We start from the raw sequence: 23,130 nt of genomic DNA, 5'->3' as shown, positions 1-23,130 counted from the left end.
AGTGCCAAGGGACGCTCCTCCCTGATGATGAGAGGAGTCTAAGCATGTGGACATTTGGGATAATGTGAGTTCAGAACTGGATGGTCAGCTGTACGACTTCCAGTCTGTAGGCAGACTCATCACCTTCAGTTATGATGGCAAACACAGTAGTATCACCTGCAAAATTCAGGATCTTCACTGGAGCAGCAGTGATTTGTGTAGAAATTGAAGAGAAGAGGGAGAGCACAGAGCCTGGAGGAGCTCAGTGCTGAGGGTCAGCGTGTCTGATGTGTGCTGTAAGCATACAGATGTCCTGCATTTGTGGAACATTTTGTTTGTGCTGCTGTTTATATGTGTTGTTGACGCTGCAGTCAGTAATTTTCCACTAGCAGTCTCACCTCTGCATTTTACAGGAAGACTGACCGACTGAGAGCAGGGTGTTTGTGTCTCTCTTCTCAGTGAGCGAAAACCACACAACCATCAGGTCCTCAGCTCAGGCCCACTGCTTCACTAGAAAAACCACAAAGGGTATTTTTATCTAAAAGTGGGTGAGCAAGTGAGATGTTATTGACAGCATGAATTTGTCTACTAACATTTTAAATTCAAACCTAAAAAGCAGTATGTCCAGGATGTCAGTAATTACATTTAGTCAGTATGAACAATTTGGGTGCAATAATATAGAATAATGTAGAATTTTGCATAATTCAGTTAATACCAGTAAGATACCGATCATTAACACTATAAGGTCATGTTGCTGAATCTCATTGTTAAAGTTAAATGAATCTACGCATTTTTATACACACAAGACTGTGCTTAGTTCATCTTTCAGTCAAAATCACACAGTGAGGCAAATCTGACCATCTTAATTGTTTTTGCTTGTGTGGAATGGCATCCCATGCAGGCCTGTGCTCTGTGCTTCCTGGGACAGGTCCCACCCTCTCCAGACCCCGATGAGAATTAGTAGTCGCTGGATAAAAGATTGACAAAAGATAAAAATACAAAAGTCATTCTTGCTGTCTAACCTCTGATTACTGCATGACATTTCTGATTTCTGATAACTGATAAGTAGAAAATATGTTTAGTCTCTTGCTTGGTGGTAAGAAAAAAGGAGAACCACAAAGAGCACAGTCATTTTCAAGGTTATTTCTCACTGGTCAGTGTGAAAGGCTGCCTCATTAATATAACGCCGGGCTCAGCACAGTGACTGCACCTGCGCTGCACTGTAGAACACAAGCCAGGCTGCAGACCATCAGCCCTGAAAGTTAAAACAGGACTCGTATGTGTGTCATGTGGTGTTTAATAAAAATTTACAGGACAGAACATAGTGGATTCAGTTTCCTTTGCTCTTACACTCCCAGTCCAAAGTGTGGCCACGACTGCTGTCAATGCATCTGTCTCTTTTTTCACCTTAATTTTTCACCTGTGTTATTCACCTTAATATCAAAAGGCTCCAAAGCAGTACAGTAATGCAGAACAAATATTGTAACTAACAAGGAAGTGGGGAGGTAATGGACAGAAGTGTTGGTTTTTGGTAACTCCACTCCTCTGACCTCCACTGTAATTTTAGGTTCCTTGGAACAATATTGTAAACCAGTCATCACACACCTAGGGGTTAAAGTCGACACCAACCTTAAGTTTGACACTCAGATAAGGTTAGTTGTCAAGTCAAGCTTTTTACAATTGAGGCAGTTGGCCAAAATAAAGCCAATTCTTTCTAGGCAGCACTTTGAGACAGTAATCCACTCTTTTGTCACTACTAGTTTGGACCACTGTAACGCCCTCTATGTTGGGGTTAGAGGCTCCACTATTGTTCACCTCCAGAAGGTTCAAAATGCTGCCGCACATGGAAATATGAGCATGTCTCCCCCATTTTAGCCTCACTCCACTGGCTGCCCGTACATTTTAGGATTCATTTTAAAATTCTGTTATTTGCTTTTAAAGCCCTCAGTGGTCTTGCTCCATCTGACCTGTGTGAGCTGCTTCACCCTTACACCCCCACCCGCTCTCTCAGGTCAGCTGATCAGCTGTTCCTGACGGTTCCTAAGACTCAGCGTGAGCTTAGAGGGGATCGAGCCTTTGCAGTCGCAGCTCCTAAAATGTGGAATGACTTGCCTTTTCACATTAGAGAGGAATCCCCTCTGTCCGTTTTTAAATCTCTTCTAATCTCTTCTCCTTCACCTTTGACACATTGTGAGATGTTAATTTTAATAGTAAATCTTATTTTAATCTTAGCCTTTTCTTTATTAATTAATAGATTTTTTTAAATTTTTATTAATGGCCTTTTACTCACATTGAATGTTTTGGTTTTTATTAAATTTCTTTTACTTCGTTTTTAAGTGTGTGAATGTTTTTATTTATTCCTTTGTGCAGCACTTTGGTCCATAAGGTTGTTTAAAGTGCTTTTCAAATAAAGAGCTGGATTGGATTACATTGGAAGATGGCTCAACAAATCTCTTTCACAGAATGTAAAATTCGACAGAGGGCGCAAGGTGACATTCTGTCAGGGGCCCAGAATTTTTAGCTACACCTCTGTGTTACTGTGTTTTTTTTGTTCTAGCCATCAATAACTCTGGAGTTGCTATATCGCCACCTGGTGGTGAAAAGATCAGACAAAAATATGTACACATGTTACCAACAGTTTGAAATTGAAGTGCAGAGTTAACAGGTTTAATTAATCGTCCCCACGGATGCCAGTCATGAAATTTGAGAATTGCAAATTAAAACACAGGAAAAAATCAGGAACACTACAAGATAAAATATTTAGCAAACACTCAATGTGCATCCAGGGTGACAAGGGACAACTGGAGGATGATATGACAATCTGACAGTGACATTCACAGCACTTTATATGTTGCCAAAAACAGAAAAGGGGATTAAAATCAAGAATCAGAAATCATGTATGAGGGTGGGGCTGCTTGGTGGTGCAGTGATTAGCACTGTTACCTCCCACCACTGGGACTCAGGTTCGAGTCTCCGCCTGGGTCACATGTGTGGGGAGTTTGCATGTTCTCTCTTGCTAAATTGGCCGTAGGAGTGCATGTGTGTGTGAATGGTGTGTGAATGTGCCTTGCAATGAGCTGCCCCCCCGTCCTGGGTTGTTCCCTGCCTCGTGCACAGATCCTTCCAGGATAGGCTCTGGACCCCCCGCGACCCAGTAGCATAAGCGGTTTAGACAATGGATGGATGTATGAGGGTGAGTCACAATGACGACAGCTGCTCTGTTGACTTGGTCCCAGGAGTCGTCAGCGTTGGTCTGCCGGGGCCCCCGTCCTGTCTGTGGAAGCACCCGTCTTGTTGGCTGTTCTCTCTGCCTGGGCCCCCTCTCCTGCTGCCTCACGTTTGGGTTGAAGTGGCTCCCCAGTGCTTCTGTAAAGCTCTTTGTGTATCTTAGAAAAGGGCTGTATAAATGTAACATTCATTCATTTATTCAAGGTCCCAGCCAGAAGAGTGCAGTACTACACTGTCCCCCACAGCCTGAATCAGCTGGATGTTATAGGATTAAGACACTTCCTGCATTAGGCCATTTACCCTCAGTGTATTTCCATACCCTGACAGGATGGATGACAATACTATGGCCCTAATTTTCAATACACAGTTTTCACAGGAGTCTCACCCTCATCCACATTCTCTGCATTCCTTATCTCATGCTTCTTTGCCACCCGCATCTCCTCTGCCTGCTTTGTCTCATTTTCCCACAATTGAAACACCGTCCAATTTGTCTCTGTTTTAGTTCTACCACATTAGTCCCTGAGCAACCAGTCTGATCCCGTTCCTCTAATTTCAGATGCATCTGGCTTATCTGATTGGGACTGAAGCTGCTGTTACTAGGAAAACCACATTCGTCCCACTGGGGCAGGTCTGACACCGCGTCCTTCCCATATGTCTCCCATAATTGTTGTACAGAATTTCAGCTGGAGTTCTTTCCCAGAAGCAAGTAATTTCACTTTAGCACCTGTTCAGTAAAAGTCAAGTAGGTCTTTAATGTTATTTTTAACTTTACACAGTTGAGTATAGTACAGTTACAAAAGAAACTGTTTCCCTCGGACCAAGGTGCTACTTAAATTAACAGAAGACTAACACATACCAACCTAGCAACATACTGTATGGTGCATAATGAGCAAAAACTGTGCAAACATTGCAGGACAGTGCAAAAAGAGAGGACAACTGACACCAACGAGCACAAACAGCACAGTAAACCCAGTACTGAGAAGGCGCAGTTTGGTTGTCCAATGAGGTAGCAATAAAAATAAATAAAAGTAACTGTAAACATGGCGACAATAAGATAAAAAATAGTAGTTAAATAATAAAGTGTGTTAATGAGTGTATGTGTGTGTGGTATCAGATTAGTCCCTGAGAGTTCAGTAGTCTGACGGCATGGGGGATAAAGCTGTTTGAGTCTGGCTGTGAAGGCCCGAATGCTCCGGGACCTATTTCCAGAAGGCAGGAGGGTGAAACGATAATGTGAGGGGTGGGTGGGGTCATCCACAATGGTGGTGGCTTTGCGGATGCAGTGTGTGGTGTGAATATCTGTGATGGAGGGGAGAGATATGTTAGGGTTATCTTCTTCTGAAGATGCGCTGGAAACAAACCAGTCTCTGAACACAGAACAACACAGACAGCTGTGATGACGTTTTACTTGCTGCAAGGTGTAGGGAATCCACTTGCAGAGTCTCCGCAGTTTCAGCAAAATGATGGTTTATTGAACAGCAAAAATAATACAATGTAATACAGTGTAGAGACACACCGGGTACTGAAAGGCAGCTCAGATACAAATTGAAGACAGTTCTTCACCCCCCTTTATACCCAAAAAGGCCCTCCCCACCAAGGTGTTGTGTGTAGGTGTTGTGAGTGAATTTACATATAAAGAGTGACCCCCTGGAGTGTGAGGATCCTGAGACAGGGACGGGACAGGACAGGGTGGAGACTTTTATGATCATTGTAATTCAATTCTTATCACCTTATCTTATCCTTATCACCATAGTGGTGCCAACTGGAACCCCCATTCTCTCCCTGGCTTCCCCCATGATCATAAATTCCTAACATTGTCTGCATTCAAATGATCAACCAAGAACCTTGGGACATTTTTACCACTTTTCCTTACAAAGGGAAGCCCGGTCCTGACCTCGAGGTGTCAGCCTCTCAGTCGAACTCAGCCAACTTCGAAAGAGTAACTCCCCTCGCAGTGTCTTTTATTGAGGTACACAAACAGGATATGCAACTGACATTGAACATTGTTTGTCACCATATATGGGGTGGAAATATTCAAGCGACAGTTCTTGAGACGTGTTATTGCTCAATTAAGATCAAGCTGCGGCAGGGTGTTGTTTCTAAGCGTCTAGCAAAATGATGATAAAAAAAGTACATATTTCTCTAACACGATACTCCCAATGATTTTCTCACCTGTCATCACTATCTGTTGTAGGGACTTGTGATCTGAGGCGACACAGTTCTCAAAGCAGACCGTGATGCAGCTGCTCAGGGTGCTTTCAACAGTTCCCCAATAGAGTGTGAGAATGGGAGATGGGCTTTTCTGAGCTTCCGTGGAGAGTAGAGGTGCTGCTGTGCTTTCCTTACTATGGAGCTGATGTTGAAGGACCTGGTGAGATTCTCCGCCAGATGGACAACAAGGAATCTGGTACTCTCTACGATCTCCACAGATGAGCCATCGATGTGCAGCAGAGAGTGGTCACTCTGTGTTTTGTGTTCTTCTAACGTCAACAACCATCTCTTTGGTCAACATTCAGAGACAGGTTGTTGGCTCTGCAGCAGTCCGATAGTCATCACACTTCCTCTTTGTATGCTGAGTCACCGTTTTTATTGATGAGACCCACAACAGTCTTGTCATCTGCCTGATGTTGATGATGGAATTCGAAATGTGCATTGCTGCTCAGTTGTGAGTCATCGGAGTTAACAGCAGTGGGCTGAGCATAAAGTCCTGGGTTCCTGCTACAGCGTCTGAGCAGTTGCCTTCGTCGCCCATAGCTCCTGCGCAGCCCGAGCAGCCGCCTCCGCTGCCCCCTGCGGCCCCAGAGCCCGAGCAGCCGCCGCCTGCTTTGCCCGTAGCTCCTGAGCAGCCGCCTCCGCTGCCCCCTGCGGCCCCAGAGCCCACGCCCGAGGCGCTCCCTCCGCCTCAAATGACTGTGCCCCCTGGGGCTCTTGTTCCTGGCCCCACTCCTGTCCCTGACCCAGCTCCAGACTTTCCTGCCCTAGTCCCCGAGGAGGTCCCGGACAGTCTGACCACCGTGTGTGCCACGCCCCCTGATTATCCACGTGTGCTTCCCTGATCGTACCCAGCTGTGTCCGATTATTTTCAATCAGTCCTGTCTATTTGAGTTCATGTCTTACTAGAGTTCAGTGTCCGTCATTGAAGTCCGTCTGCGTGAGATGTTTCCTGCACCCCGTGTTCCTAATAAATCCCCGTATCCTGCCTGCCTTGCCTGTTTCCTGCCCGTCCGCCGCTCCCGTTAAATGGCGATCGTGACACAAGGCACACGCACATCAAGTACCAATGCAGCAAATACAGATGAACAATTTAGGAGGAATACTAGTCAAAGGAAGGAAGAAAAGCAGCCCACCCTATCTCATGGTCACGGACACAAACATCAGGGAGTGTTATGAAGAAGACATCACACTTAACACCATTGGTTTTATGCAGTGAATTACACCAGAGAGAGTTTTTACATTCTAGCTGTGTTACGTAACATTCCTCAGCCTTCAGGTTTTTTCCACACAATGCACGACATGCAGGGGTGCCAAACAAAACAGCGGAACTGCAGTGTAGCCAATTATTTGTTTCAGTAGTTTTAAGAAAACTAGAACATAAAATGTTTGTTTTACTTAGTCCACAAAAGAGTTTTTACCTATCTTAGTGTATTTTACATCACATACACTCTCGGTCCGTTGTGGAGTCCATCCCACTGTAGTTGGAGAATGCTGCCATCAGTCGCTTGGTGTAGCACTCGCAGGATTTACCAGGCTCCTGTTTAAACTGATGCATCATGCCCCAGTCCATGCGCAGGAGGACCAGTCTCTGAAGGGCTGTCGCATGGTGAGGCCTGTTCTGCCTGGGGTCCAGCAGGTCACTGGCAATGTCCTTCAACTCACAGTGGGCTTGCGTTCATAGTGGGGTACCGCAGGGTTCGATTTTAGGACCACTATTGTTCCTAATTTACATAAATGATATGGATACCAATATATACAGTAAACTGGTGAAATTTGCAGATGACACCAAGGTGGGTGGTGTAGCAGATACTGAATTAGTGGCTCAGCAGCTACAGCGGGATCTTGATTTAATTAGTGACTGGGCCGATACCTGGCAGATGAAATTTAACGTCGATAAATATAAGGTACTCCATCTAGGGAGCAGAAATATAAAGTACAGGTATTTCATGGGTGTCACTGAAATAAAGGTAGCTGATCATGAGAAAGACCTTGGTGTGTATGTTGATGCTTCCATGTCCCATTCTCGCCAGTGTGGGGAAGCAATAAAAAAGGCCAATAGGATGTTGGGGTATATCTCCAGGTGTGTGGAGTTTAAGTCAAGGGAGGTAATGCTAAGATTATACAATTCCTTGGTGAGACCTCACCTAGAATATTGTGTGCAGGTTTGGTCACCATATCTTAAAAAGGACATTGTGGCCTTAGAAAAGGTGCAGCGTAGGGCCACAAAAATGATTCCTGGTCTTAGAGGAATGTCATACGAGGAACGGTTACTTGAGCTAAATCTGTTCAGTCTCAAGCAAAGGAGATTGAGGGGGGACATGATCCAGGTATATAAGATTCTAACAGGTTTGGATGCTGTTCAACCAAATAGTTACTTCAGCATTAGTTTAAATACACGAACTCGTGGCCATAGGTGGAAATTAGCGGGAGAACATTTCAAGCTGGATTTAAGGAAGCACTTCTTTACGCAGCGTGTAGAGTATGGAATAGTCTTCCTGATAATGTAGTGCAAGCTGAATCCTTGGGTTCCTTTAAATCAGAGCTAGATAAGATTTTAACGACTCTGAGCTATTAGTTTAGTTCTCCCCAAGCGAGCTTGATGGGCCGAATGGCCTCGTCTCGTTTGTATAGTTCTTATGTTCTTATGTTCAACTCCTTCATCTACAGTGTCAGATGAGCAAACCTTATCTCCCCCTTGAGGATTTGGACATACCAACATAGGGGCAAGAATTTCTGCTACCTCGTCCTGCTGCCTGAGCGTTTCGCCACGGCACTTCTTCACCGAGAAGGAGGTAGAGTCGGGTGCTGAATGGTTATGATCCTCGTCTGCAGGGGGGAGAGGGGAAGGGGCAGGGGAACCACTGGCTACTCCTCCCTCGGTGGCATAAGGAGGAAGCTGCTGTTTGGGCAGCAATGCTTGGGCAGGAGCCACACAGTTTATTTCTGGGTATCTAATTAGCGGACACCATTAGGTCCCTTCAGGGGCTCCACAGACAAACTCATTGACAAAATAGAATTGTCACAGAAAAATTCTTTGTCACATGCTCAGTCGACATGGACTGTGTGCTATTTACATATTTTTGGCACAAACGAAATCTCATATGCATATCGATGTATCTTTGGCACAAGTGGACCTCCATCACTTTAAAGAGGGTAAACTCTGATCAGGAAATTTACGACGTCAGAATAAACGGATTTTTTAACAGAAGTAACTGACATGCCCTAATAAGGAAATGCATACAATCAGAATACAATATCTGTGGTTTTTAACAGTGGTAACAATCTGATAATGAAAGGAATCAGATCAACATTTCTATAGCATGTAACAGAGCTTGCTCCCCTCCAGAACTCATTGTTCCAGTAGTTATCTGAAATCATCTGCAGGAGCTATTCTTTTATTTGTATATTAAGCATAATTATTCATGAATATTATTGATTATGTTTATTTGTTTAATGTTTTTATTTATTCGTATTTATTGTTTATAATATAATGTTATATAGTATTGCAACACTTGAAACGAGAGGTACTTGCCTGCCTTAGTGATATTTACTATTGTCTAAGTGTATTCCCACCTGTAGGAGGCAGCAATGGTTGTTATTAAAGGTGCTGAGATTACGCGGCTCAGGGCTGAAGGTGCAAAGTGAAACAGTCATTGACCGTATTTGCCATGTGTGATGGTGTCTGCATATCGGCCCTTTTGCGCCAAACAAACCAGTTCAAAGTACTGTGTGTTAAAATATCATATGAATAAATCCTCTCAAGAACTAAACTCAATATCGTATCCTCATCATTCAACGCGTCTGACTTTTGCACCTCTTACCACAAGGCAGTGGATTACATGGGGAAATTACAAACAAGGAGAATTTAATCTGTTTTTCCTCTACATTGTCGTTATTCAGAATATTACAGACTATGAACAAAAACGGACAATGTAAGAAAATAAAAAAATGTGTATGACAGAAAGCTAGAGTATTTTTGCAATGGTGAGCACTAGCTGGTTTATGTACTAGCTCACACTCAAGAAACAGCATAAATGCTACTCATACACAGTTGGGGGGCAGGGGTCAGTCCTTGTGCCTGTAATGAGGTCACCAGTTGAAACTAACCCAGCCTCAGCACGTCTGTGGGTCCTTGAGCAAGGCCCTTAACCCCCAGCTCCCTGGGCGCCCCAACAGGTAGCTGCACTTCGCGGACAACTTACTCCACAAAGAGTAAGTTGAGGGAGACATAAAAAACACAATTTCCCCACGGGGATTAATAAAGTCCATCCATCTATGGAATATTATTTAGCACTATATAACGCAGAATATAAGAATTACGATTTTATAAAAAGTATGCCAAATATCCATGATATAATCATTACAATGTAAACATTATAATGTAATCAACACAATGGAACCAACTGAGTATGTATTTGCACCTTTTGTTAGTCTGAGTTTCTGTTAGCTACTTTGTTAGTCCTGAATCTATGAATATTCACATTTTTATCGCGTATATTTTATCACTATGTAAAAGGACAAATATATTATCAACCTTTTAGTGAGACAATGTGTAAACGGCTGAAACTACCAAGGTTTACTACTGAAGGAAGGGATTCACCTGAGTTCACCAAAAGTTCATGGCTGAGTATTTTTAAAAAACCAAGTGGAGCTGCTCGCGCCACTATTATGTTCAACCGAGAGGCCAAACGGTAAAAGAAATGACTGTCAAACTTATCACCTAGGGGTAAATATAAATCTATACAAATATCACCTGCATGCACATTACTTCTTTTACAATAACCAACTCCTGATCCATACTGTTAGTCGTGAAAAAAATAACTATTGTGTACATAGAGGCCCTGTGTAAAAAGATAACTGCCAAGGAAAAGATCAAAAACATTTATTTCAAGGATTCAAAGTTTTTATGGTCATGTACAGTGTACAGTGCAGTTCTTATTTGATTAACTTGAATGTCTTCACAGACAAGACGATTAAACAAATAAAGCAGCGCAACATTATAGTAACTAACAACAAACAAAGCTCACGAGTACTATTACAATATTCATATCATTTATTTAAATTTAATTTTACCAAGTAAATTAATTGAAAAGCAGTTACCGCTTTACCTGCTTCTCGGGAGAAATAGCAGATATACAAACGTCATGTATGTAACTAAAATCTTAAGCCAATAAGGGCAAAGTTGTGTCGTAATGGAGGCGGATCCAGCCTGTGCAGCCTGCTAAGAGGTGCTGCCTGATGTGTCTTGCTCTCGCGGAGTTTTGGTACCATGTGACATGGTGACGTAATGCAACGGGCGATAAAAAATATAACCATGATGCATTGCGTCAGGACCAGAATGCATTGCTTTAAGCTAGCGCTGTATGTGGGTGCATGAAGTGGAAAGCACCCAATAATAAACATAACATTTTTTAAAAAATGTTTTCTTCACCGGTGCAGTGAATTTAAATAAAGAGCTATGATGGTGCTGCAAATGGCTTTGCATAGTAGTTAGTAGTAGCATTAGCCGCTGTGTGCGGCATTAGCTTTCTACAGTCCTTACAGATGGTTCGTGTTTTGTCTGTCTCCCTTTCGCCATTTATATTTTCCGCCGGGCACCCGAAATGCTGACACACAAAAGATTCAAAAGTGTCTGGGGTATCTACTATAGTAATTTAGTCAGATGCCGACATATTTACAGCAGCTCATTTGCAGCGCATTCGTGAAACGGCTTTTCGCTCCAACGAGAAATCTCGTCATGTTGTAATATCGCGAGATCTCGTGACACGCGTTTCACTCCCACTTCTTAGTAACAGTCATGATTTGATAAAGTGACAACCTGCGTAATAATTGGTAATACATAGAGTTTGCTATTGTTCAGGCTAGCAGACTGTTATGGCTTGAGGTTAATGGTGCCTGTTACTTGTGAATTTTCACATTTGCAGGGATCTTCTGCCTCGTGAACGTGAAACGGGTAATTATGCTAAAAGAAGAAAAAAGCAGAACTGCAATGTGTGTAAGGCTGGTGCTGATTTTTCAGTCTGAACACAGTAAAATTTATACAAATTACCTGTATTCAAACTTGTATTCTTTATATAGTTTGGTTAATTACTATTTAAAAGTTTTATCTGCGCTCCATTGTATAACTTATATTGGAGACTTGTATGTACTTTTCGATTGGAAATGGTTAGCTGTATACAGGGGCGCCGCTAAGGGGGGGAAAGTTGGGACAATTCTAAGGGCCCACGCCCTTTAGGGGCCCCCAGAGATCTGAATGGGTGTGGTAGGGGGGCCCAACCTCATATTTTGTCATAGGGCCCAAAATTGCTAGTGGCGCCCCTGGCTGTATATACTTTGAATATTTTTATGATTAATTTCTTTGTTTATTTAATTTGGCAACAGATCTGCACTTTTAGCAGTATTGCTGTCAATTTTTGTGAAAGTTGTTACTAAATAAAACAAAAGAAGCAGACTTGTGTAAATCCTATATTGGTCGTGTATTCTTCCTGTAGCGTAGTGACAGCTTTTTGTACGGAAGCCGTGAACGGCTGTGCTTGCAAATATATTTTCTTCTGAATAATTAGAAGGATAAGCATATTTTGTCGCCGCCGCGAGATAGTCATGCCATACACAGCTCTGCTCGTTTTTGTACTGTAACCGTGTTACTTAATTTGCGAATCCATGAATTTAACGTTGACATTAAGTCAACATTGACATTGACAACGTTGACATTAAGTGTTGCACCTATCTAGTGTTTTACCGTGAAGGGCATGTTATATCTTGTCTCTAAGTCGCACTATGGTCCAGGGGAATGCTATGTCATATTAGAACATGTGTCGATGATGTGGCAATATAAATATTTTAGAATACTGTCAGTTTTAGTTTCAGAAATCCATCATTTGAGAAAAAAGGCCAGTCACGACAAATATATATGGAATATAACAACAGAGGTTAGCTGTATTTGTTTAAGTGTAAAGATGCACATAGAAACATGCATGAGCTCATCTGAGAATAAACTGAATGCAATGAAGATTTGTGACTCCTGCTGGAAAATGCGAATAGTGGCAGGGTCTTCAAGCAGTACATTTGTCTGAGAGTCAGTTAATATTAGGAAAGGCACCGTTTTTTTTTTCAATGGCGCTAATTATCAAGAAGGAAATGGAGTACCCCAGTACCTGGTTTACGGGCACTGGAAGCTCCAGTATCAGTCAGACTTTCATGTAAGTATATGTGTGTTTAATGACTTGTGCATGTTTCATCTTTACCAGGGGCAGAGGGGAAACTCAATAAATAGCCTTCTCTCACACTTCCAGGCCTGCAGAACTGAGCATGTCCCCTGGTTTTGTGCATATGTCTGTAGGCTTTGAGTTTTTCCTATGGGGGCTTCAATTTCCTCCCAGAGTACAAATACGTGCAGATCAGTTGCATTGGGGAGTCCATACTGTGATGCTGAGTGGGTGTAGGAGGAGATTGAGAGATGAAACTCCGGATGATTTACTCCCTCGGCTAACTAACCAGAACAGGATCGTACCAATACCAAAATGATAAGTTTATAAATGTTTTTCACTACCCTGATTCATTCAGTTATTTCTGTTTGTTAATTCCATCCCCCAAGCAAATACATAAATAAACAAACAAATATTCAGGGGGAATGTGTCATAGGTGATAGAATCAGTGGATGAATCTAAAGAAAAAAAGTAATGATTTCTTTCTCTCCAAAACACAATGCACAAAACTCTTAAGTTAGGTAAGACATTGAAATTTTATGACAGTAGCATGATGCAGAGGAACAACAGAAGGAAAAATCTAACTAAACCTGAGTCAACTAGGACTAATTACACTAAATTAAGTGGAACACACAAAATACCTAAAACAACTTAATAAACAAGCAAGAAATATTACATTTGATTAACTATACTGATGCCTGAGGGAAGTTCTTGTGCATAATGCAGCAAGTATATACAGCTGCAGAGACACTACACATAGTGCAAATAAATTAAAAAGTATACAGTACACACACTGATTCCTGAAAAATCTAAATACCATGGAATACTAATGAAATACTGATGATGATGATAATAATAGAAATAATAATGAATTAGTTTAGGGTATTATGCAATTGACATGTACAATTAAAAAAGAAATTGCACCAGACATTTCCTGTGGCAAAGAAGGGTTGCTTTGTGCCACATTACTCAAGTCAATTCACTTTATTTTGTATAGTACATTTTCATAGCCTTACATTGTCTCAAAGCACTTTACTTTGTCCCTGCCCAATTGTCCCAGTGAGCAAGATCTAGCCTGAAAAATTAGAAAGCGACATTGGCAAGGATAAACTCAGTCATAGTAAGAAACCTTTGGAGGAACCAGAGTGAAAGGGGGAGCCCATCCTCCACAGGGCAGAAGTCAGGTTAACAAAGTCCTGATTTATATGGTTTATATGGTTCAATTAGTTAAGTCCGGATGTAAATACAGAATAACTGGCAGCAGGGCACACAGGAAAGACGTAAACAGGCAGGAGGGCAGGCAGGAGGGTGGCACAGGCAGGACGTAATGGGCAGGAGGGCGGGCAGGCAGGGCAGCACAGGCAGCCAGAACTGTTTTGCCACTGCAGTTTGTTTTACAATTTCATCTGCATTTGTTCCCCCAAGGTATAACAGCAGCTAATTTATGAACATGCTGCTTTTCAGAAAAGTTTAATTTCCAGGAGCATGACCAGTGCATACATTTAGTGTTGATGGTTCTTTGTAAAATGGATGTTCTGTACTTTTATTGATCTGTCCATCCATCCATCCATCCATCCATCCATCCATCCATCCATTCATCCATTTTCTAACTACTTCTGATGAAGTTCCGGGTTATGAGGTATCCTGAAGCCCAGGCAATATGGGACAAACACACACATGCACACACATAGGGTATACCTATCCTTATGGGGCCCGCTCATTGACTTCTATTGGATAAATGCTAACGCTAACTATGACAATCTTAACCCCCACCCTGCCCTAACCATAACCATAAGTAACCAAGCAAAATAAAAGAGGTTTTGCATTTTTAGTTTTTCCACAGCAGTCACAGATTTTTATAAAATAGAGTTTTCCTGGTTTTCAGTTTCGTGGTCCCCATAAGGGAAAAAAAAAACAGGTATTTATCACGCTATGGGGTAGGATAGGTATACCCGCTCGCACACACACACACAGACATGCACACAAATGGATAGATCACCACAGTTACTATGGATGTCGATCCTGCAATAATGAGACAGAACTATCATACTTAACAGGATCATATCCCTAGTTCTACATATGCATAATTATATTTAAAAAAGATCCCACGCACCCAGCACATGAGATGTTTGAACTTCTGCCCTCTGGTAAACGTTACCGCAGTATGCATTGCAGAACAACCAGATTTAATAAGAGCTTCTAACCCCAAAGCCATCAGAATACTAAATGCTAATGAACATACGTTTATGTGAAACCCTACTCTCTCTTACTCTCTGTGCACTTTATTACCACAACTGGTATTAAGTTTACTTTTTATTTATATAGTATAGTGCAATAATATAATCACGATTTGTGTGTGAGTGTGCCCTGTGATGGGCTGCCCCCCATCCTGGATTGTTCCCTGCCTCGTGCCCATTCCACATTCCGGGATAGGTTCCGGACCACCCGCGACCCAGTAGGATAAGCAGTTTGGAAAATGGATGGATGGATATAACTAACATAAGACAGACATTACACCTAACAAACAATAAACACGAAATAAAGGAGTGGATACAAAAAAAATGTAATGCAATGACCAGATTTAACACCTGGATTATGTCCCCCCTTAGTCTCCTTTGCTCGAGGCTAAACAGATTCAGCTCAGCTAACCTCTCCTCATTAAACATTCCTCTAAGACCAGGAATCATTCTCCCAGCCAAGCAAGCCTGAGTCCGGCTTCCACTCCCCCGATCCCCAGCAATGTTAACTTGGAAGGGCGTATTCTGTATGCACAACTGAGACAACCCAGGTGGAGCTCAGCTTATCGGCTGGCAAAATTGCCTTCAGGTATCACCCACCCTAGTGAGAGTCCAAGCTAGGGCCGTTCTCAGAACTCACCCTAAACGAAGTCCTGCTCAAAAGTTGTAATGACCGCCTGAGGTACCTGTCAGCCTTGCCCGTAATGAGTCAGTGGGTGTAGCCGGGCTGACACGCTTTTGGGCATCCAATTGCTGAGAACTCCCCTTCGGTTCTGACAAACTGTACGATCACAAGCAGTGACAGCAGAGCCACAGACAAGCTCAACCAACAGAGAGCGAATGGTAAGCACCCAGCACCCGAAGGGCTCAACTGATCACATCCAAACGACTTCCTGATGGGATTGTGTACGTAACTGGTTTACTGTTGTTAATAGTGGTTGAACTTCTATGCAAGTCCCCTTGTTGGGGGAGAGGGAATGAATGAAAGCATAAGGTGAAATAAAACCTAAAATAAATCAAAAAGGTTAAACGGGAATCAAACCAAATGAATTGTGTTTCTTATTCAATTGTAAACATCAATTAGTTATGCAACAATAACCTAATTGGATGTTAATGTATTGTGATCAAACTGATTTAGTCCGTGAAGTTGATTCCTGCTTTCAGGCAAGAACCTGTGTGTCCAATTATGCGTGTTGTATCACCGCAGTTGACCACCAGAGACCCAACTCAGATGTTGTTAACCTACTATGGCGGACCACTAGAAGCGCAATTTCAAAATTGAGTGGTAGTTCTATGCCTGACCACTAGAAGCGCAATTTCGAAATGGAGTGGTAGTTCTATGCCTGACCACCGGGGGCGCAATATCGAAATGGAGTTGTAGTTCTATGCCTGACCAATGGAGGCGCGATTTTGAAATGGAGTGGTAGTTCTATGCCTGACCACTGGAGGCGCAATTTCGAACTGGAGTGGTAGTTCTATGCCTGACCACCGGGGGCGCAATATCGAAATGGAGTGGTACTTCTATGCCTGACCACCGGGGGCGCAATATCGAAATGGAGTGGTAGTTCTATGCCTGACCACCGGGAGCGCAATTTCGAAATGGAGTGGTAGTTCTATGCCTGACCACTAGAGGCACGATTACGAAATGGAATAGTAGTTCTATGCCTGACCACTAGAGGCGCGATTTCGAAATGGAGTAGTAGTTCTATGGCTTGTCACTAGAAGCGCAATTTCAAAATTGAGTGGTAGTTCTATGCCTGACCACTAGAAGCGCAATTTCGAAATGGAGTGGTAGTTCTATGCCTGACCACCGGGGGCGCAATATCGAAATGGAGTGGTAGTTCTATGCCTGACCACTAGAGGCGCGATTTCGAAATGGAGTAGTACTTCTATGGCTTGCCACTAGAAGCGCAATTTCAAAATTGAGTGGTAGTTCTATGCCTGACCACTAGAAGCCCAATTTCGAAATGGAGTGGTAGTTCTATGCCTGACCACTAGAGGCGCGATTTCGAAATGGAGTGGTAGTTATATGCCTGACCACTAGAGGCGCAATTTCGAACTGGAGTGGTAGTTCTATGCCTGACCACCGGGGGCGCAATATCGAAATGGAGTGGTAGTTCTATGCCTGACCACCGGGGGCGCAAAATCAAAATGGAGTGGTAGTTCTATGCCTGGCCACTAGAGGCGCAATATCGAAATTGAGTGGTAGTTCTATGCCTGGCCACTAGAGGCGCAATTTCGAAATGGAGTGGTAGTTCTATGCCTGACCACTAGAGGTAACCAAAGATATAGCTAGGCGGTTGCCGACGCTAGATGAGTGACACACACATTTAATGCATGCGCATGCTGCTTGTGGCCTTCTTCTGTGCCTTGCACAGTATAAAACCCCTTAAAACAATTACTGAAGCGAGACGGCGCACGCGTTACGGCGACAGATTTAAATTGTGAGTGCACTATATCTCGTCGCAAATGGTGCTTAACCACGGTGGGTCTCAAGCACAGGAGACTCCCAATTTCTAAATGACACACACTTGGCTCACAGCGCAAAGTTGTGTTAAACTTGCTTTGTCTAAAGCAGGCACACACATACGAGTATGATCCTGATAGGTAACTAAGCTATCGGTCTTATGTCCAAGCGCAACATAATTTAGGTTAGAACCTCATAACAAGTATTCCCGTTCGCTAATAGAGAGATCTCTCCCAGGATATATAGAAACGGAGACACTCGTCCGAATTGAACCTGGAAACAAAGCGCTACATCTGAGAATCTCGTCAGACATAGGGTTAAAGTTTACTGCAGTTTAATACGAAAGAACTACAATGAAATCACCGAAAATAAAACAAAATAATATAACTACTAATAATAGAAATAAAAATAACTATAATAAGCCCATATGATCCCGCTTAAATGCCTTCAGATTGCCATGAGTGCGACTTTTGCAACCAGTTCACAGTAGCGCTTCTTCACTGCACGTTCGGTCATAAAAAGTTTAAATTGTGTGCTCAGAATAAGTTTAAACCTTGTGCCTTGTGATTATTAACCAATTTTTATGCTGAATGGTCGGCTCAAACTCAATTGCGAAACACCGTGAGTCTGTTAATGTGTGACTTAAATGGAACTCATTAATAACCAGTATCACGTAATAACCTGGGTTAGAATAGAAGGCTTGTCCAACGAGCTGCGTCACCAGGTAATGTAAACGATCGGTAGCGAAGCTCCCCTCACGGCCAATGAGAGAGAGTCTCGCGATATTTCAGGCGAATTTGAGGTTTCAGAGCGTAGATCGCACAGGCAGGGATTCTTGTGAGCACTCAATGAACGGAGGCTGAAGTTGTGTAAAAGACATGCATTTATTCCTATAACTAACATAAGACAGACATTACACCTAACAAACAATAAACACGAAATAACGGAGTGGACACAAACAATGTAATCATGAAAATGCAATGACCAGATTTAAAATGAGTAACCTTAAAAGGGAAAATACTGTTCTGCAAAGCAAGCAATTTGTGGAAATACTGTCCTAAAGTAATATAGCAGGTGAATAGGAGTTTAGGTTGTTATAAATGAAAGGAAGTTTGTTTACTTGGTTGCAGAGTGGGGGGGGGGGGTCTTGGCAGTTGGTTGCGGAGGCTGATGAGCTGATGGGTGATGGCACTCAGGGAGGCGCGGTGTTTGCAGCGGTTGTTGGAGTGGAGCCCCTCTGATTCCCTCTCCTGGTGAAGCTTGGGCTTGGTTGCAGTTCTCTGTCCAGCTGGGTCTTCACTGATAGGCTTCAGGAGGGCTTCTTGTGGGCTTCTCTTCTCTTGGGCTGATGTTCTCTGCCTCTCTTCGTGCTGATGGTCTTTTGTTTTCTCCTCCCTTCTGTTTCTCCTCTCCTGGCTTTGTTCTGAGGTGCCAGGTTTTATAGTGTAAAGTTCGTGAATAGGAGTGACCAGGAATTCGACTCCTGGACCAATGGCTGACCATCCATTTGGCGGGCTTTCGGAAGGGGGTCTGTATCAGTCCTTTTGAGATTTATGACCAGAGTGATTTCCCTTGTATTGATGATTTTCGTTAGGCTGGTGTAACTTTTGATATATTCACTTTCGTGGTAACCACTGACCAGATTTGGAAACTGGAGTGATTTTCCATCGGTTTGATACCAAACATGCCATAGCAGCCTAGCGGTTCACACCTCATACCATCTGTAATGATTAATTAATGATTACTTATATTATGTCGTTATGTTATATTACTCACACCTTATTTTATGCCTCACAATCTATATAATTGTAAATATACTGTGTAGCTGCTGGCGCGTTCCAAACTAAATCTCATTGTACTTACAATGTCAATAAAAACATCCATCCATCCATCTAGGCAGGCCAGTGTCGCCTCCATCCTTCCTGAAGTCAGTGATTCCTTTGTCTTTGTGCTGTTTAGTGCCAAATTGTTTGCTGAACTCCAACCTATCAGTTTCTGGACCTCATCTCTGTAAGCTGACTCATAAGAACCAAAGAGATTTACAAATGAGAGGAGGCCATTCGGCCCATCAAGCTCCTTTGAGGAGAACTTAGCTAATAGCTCAAAAATCTTATCTAGCTCTGATTTAAAAGAACCCAGGGTTTTAGCTTGTGTTACAATAACAGGAAGACTATTCCATACTCTAACTACACGCTGTGTACAGAAATGCTTCATCAAATTCGTTTTAAAATGTTCTCCAGCTAATTTCCACTTATGGCCACGAGTTCTGGTATTTAAACTAACATTGAAATAGCCATTTGGCTGAACAGCATCCAGACCTGTTAGAATCTTAAACACCTGGATTATGTCCCCCCTTAGTCTCCTTTGCTCGAGGCTAAACAGATTCAGCTCAGCTAACCTCTCCTCATTAGACATTCCTCTAAGACCAGGAATCATTCTCGTTGCCCTACGTTGCACCTTTTCCAAGGCAGCAATGTCCTTCTTAAGGTATGGTAACCAAACCCGCACACAATATTCTAGGTGGGGTCTTACCAAGGAATTATATTATCGTAGCATCACTTGCCTTGTCTTAAACTCCACACACCTAGAGATGCAATGTGCCTTCTCGCGTGGTGTTCCTGCAGAGGGAGTCTGTGAGTGCTGGAGATTGGGGGAGGGGGCAGTGTGGCTATGTCTGCTCTGTGTTCCTCCAGACGAGCAAAGAAGCTGTTTAGCTCCTTTGCTAAAAGGGCGTTGCTGTTAACAGTGACGGTGTTGTTGCCTTTGAAGTTTGTAATGTGTTGTATTCCCTGCCACACCCACTGTGGGTTGTTGTATGTGAAGTAGACCTCTATTTTCTGTTTCTCTGCCTGCCTGGCAACCTTGATGCCCCTATTCAGGTTAGCTCTGGCTGCACTCTGTGTTCTTGACTGCGCTGTCTTGTCCTGTAGTATTGTATTGTTGCTCTTGTGTTTATCTTGCACTTTCTCCCTCTGTTTGTGCTCCTTTCACTCTGTATAGTTCTATCTTGCCCGCACTTGTGTCATCTTGTGTTGTTTCTGTTTTTCTTCTTTGTCTTGCACCGTGGTCCAGGAGGAACAATGTTTCCTTTCACTGTGTACTGTGTATATTGCTGAAATAACAATAAACCCACTTGACCACCTGCCTCGATTCATCCTGAAGAGTTTTCCAATGTTGTTCAAAGGTCTGTTTGTTTCGGGTGAAGGACACGCCCCTGGACGTGCTGGATAAGGGGACCACAGATCAGTGTCCTCAGTCCTGCTTCTCCCTTCAAAGCTGAGAGGAAGATGACCCGCCTGCTGGTTCTGGTTTTGGCTTATGGAGCTCTGCTTATCTCCACAGAGGCCCAGCAAGATTACCACAGTCTCCCTGCACTCTACAAGACGGCCATTAAACTCGCAGTCGAAAATGCTCATCAAGGAACCCGTCAGCACATGAATTTCTATAACATCCAGGGCCGTCCGAAGGTAACTGCTGAGAAAGTGTTTACAAAAGTGTGAAACTTTCATCATCTGCAAGCTGAACTAATGAGAATCACATTGATTTTGATGTTTTAATTTCAATGCATATGATGCTTAATGTCTCTTCACAATGAAAGTGATGGTTGTATATCTCAGCCCTGGTCAATTTTACCTTCTCACAGTTTCTCTCTGAATCTGCTGCAGTCAAGTCTGTGACAGTTTGCCATTTTTTGGGTGATTATTGTTTGTTATATTGCCTTTAAAACAGTTGTAGGCAATTTTGTATATAACGTGTTTATGTGATTTAGATCAGCAGTGAATACATTGACATTGAGATTCTCTTGAGAGCAACAAAATGTCCAAAGTCAACTGCAACAGACCATCGGGCTGACTGTATTTTCATGGACAAGAGGGTAAGTAAAGAGTCACTGTGACTGTGAGCATTGGACATATCAGTTAGCAAATTAATTTAGGTTCATGTTAACTTTTTTGATGCCCTGCGGAGGAAAGTTAGCCAACAATAAAGTAACAAATAGATAGGTGGCCTCAAACAGCCAGTTCCATCACCTTATTCTCAAATTTTAGTAGGTTTACAGGCTTAAAGGCTGGATTACCAGGCAGTTGAAATCAGCCTTAAATGGCAGTGTGGTGTTTTGTGGTGAAAGGGCAATTAAATCTGGTCAGAGCAGGGTAGATGCGCAGTGTGAATTACCCTTTAAATTTACCTCTTTAAATAGTGAACTACAGGACCACTTAGCTTGATCGGAGGACAGTATTTTAATACAGAGCAGTGTTCAGTTAAACGGGATTTGTTGTTCATACTTTTAGATGAACTTGCTTTGTATAATATAGCCTTAAGGTGACCCTGCTTTGGAAGCTCTTTCCTCTAAAATTGTTCTGTGTCATTAAACCCTGCAGTCCAGCAGCTCTGCCTTAAATCTTTAGATATATCTTTACTACACCTTCTCTCACTGTATTTATTGCCCACCACTCTTTAAATACTGTTTTTGTGTGTCTGTGTGTTTTTGCAGCCATTCATTAACTGTAGAGTTTGCAGCAGACGGTCTGGTAATAATCTTACACATCCATCAATTGACTGTGTACCAAACAAGAAAGTGGATGAAGTAAGTGTAGAGAGTCTTAGCATTATGGAAATGTAACAGGTGTGTGAATTGTGTCTAAACATGTGGTTAAACTTTGATTGTGTTTGTACATGCAAAAATTTGATCAGAGTACTGTTTATTAATGACAAGGTTACTTTTAATCTGAACAACAGTGGCAGCACCAGGGAAAAGCTTGGGGGGGGGGCTCTAGCTCCTCCTCCAATGACCATAGTACCCCCACAGCACCCCCAAAATATTGGTTTCATTTTTTCTTTAACTATCTGTAAAATCTGTATATTGTGTAAGACATTTTTGCGGTTTTTATAGCATACTTGTAGTGTATTTTTTCTTCAAAGTACACATAGAGGCTCTGTGAGCTAGACGTTAGAATTTCATATTTTATCATATTTTATCCATGCTGTAGCTTATCGTGCTGTGTGCTTCTATACAGCATCTACATAAGCTGAAAAGCTAAAGCACCCGCTCTAAATAATCTCACTCCCCTATAGCACCTGTAGCATTAAGTCACTGGCGCTGCCACTGCTGAATAAACGACTCCAATCTGACTAAACCGCTTAACTTTTCCTCCCCATGTTACATTTCAGGACAAACGACGTAATATGTGTCCTTCTGATAAACCTCCTCTCAGATCTAAAACTGCCTTGGCTTCCAAGGACACTAAAGAAGCTGAAGGAGACTGTCTGGGCTGTTTCTGATGGCTGATGGTCCTGCAATGTGGACCAGAGGAGGAAACTGGAAGGGAAAATGCTTTGCTTTATATCATGCCCACCCAAAGCCCCCAGTGAGTAAGCCATAGGCGCCGATAGCATGGAAAAACTCCCAAGAAGGAAGAAACCTTGGGAGGGACCAAACTCAAAGGGGGAGCCCATCCTCCTGGGGCCGGCAAAGTGTAGGTGCAGGATCACAAAAAACTTAACGAGAGAATTCGACTGTCCCTCACAAAAACTGTAAAGTTTTAGTGGCTAAATTGCTTTTTCTATGCCTTTTCAAACAGGAGGAGATTTGTTTGGCTATATGTAGAAATTTTCTATACAATTTAGACAGCACAGAATCATTAACCTACTTTAATGAATTTATTTATACAACCACATATTTCACACATTTTGACATCAGTCATGCAGTGAAGATACAGTCTCTTTATTTCTTGACGCCAACCCTCCCCATTAATCCGGGCTTGGGACCGACACCTAGTTGAGCTGGCTTGCTCCCTTAAGT

The sequence above is a fragment of the Brienomyrus brachyistius genome, unplaced genomic scaffold, assembly GCF_023856365.1.
Source record: "Brienomyrus brachyistius isolate T26 unplaced genomic scaffold, BBRACH_0.4 scaffold124, whole genome shotgun sequence".
Classification (NCBI taxonomy): domain Eukaryota; kingdom Metazoa; phylum Chordata; class Actinopteri; order Osteoglossiformes; family Mormyridae; genus Brienomyrus; species Brienomyrus brachyistius.
This window is presented reverse-complemented; position numbering follows the sequence as displayed.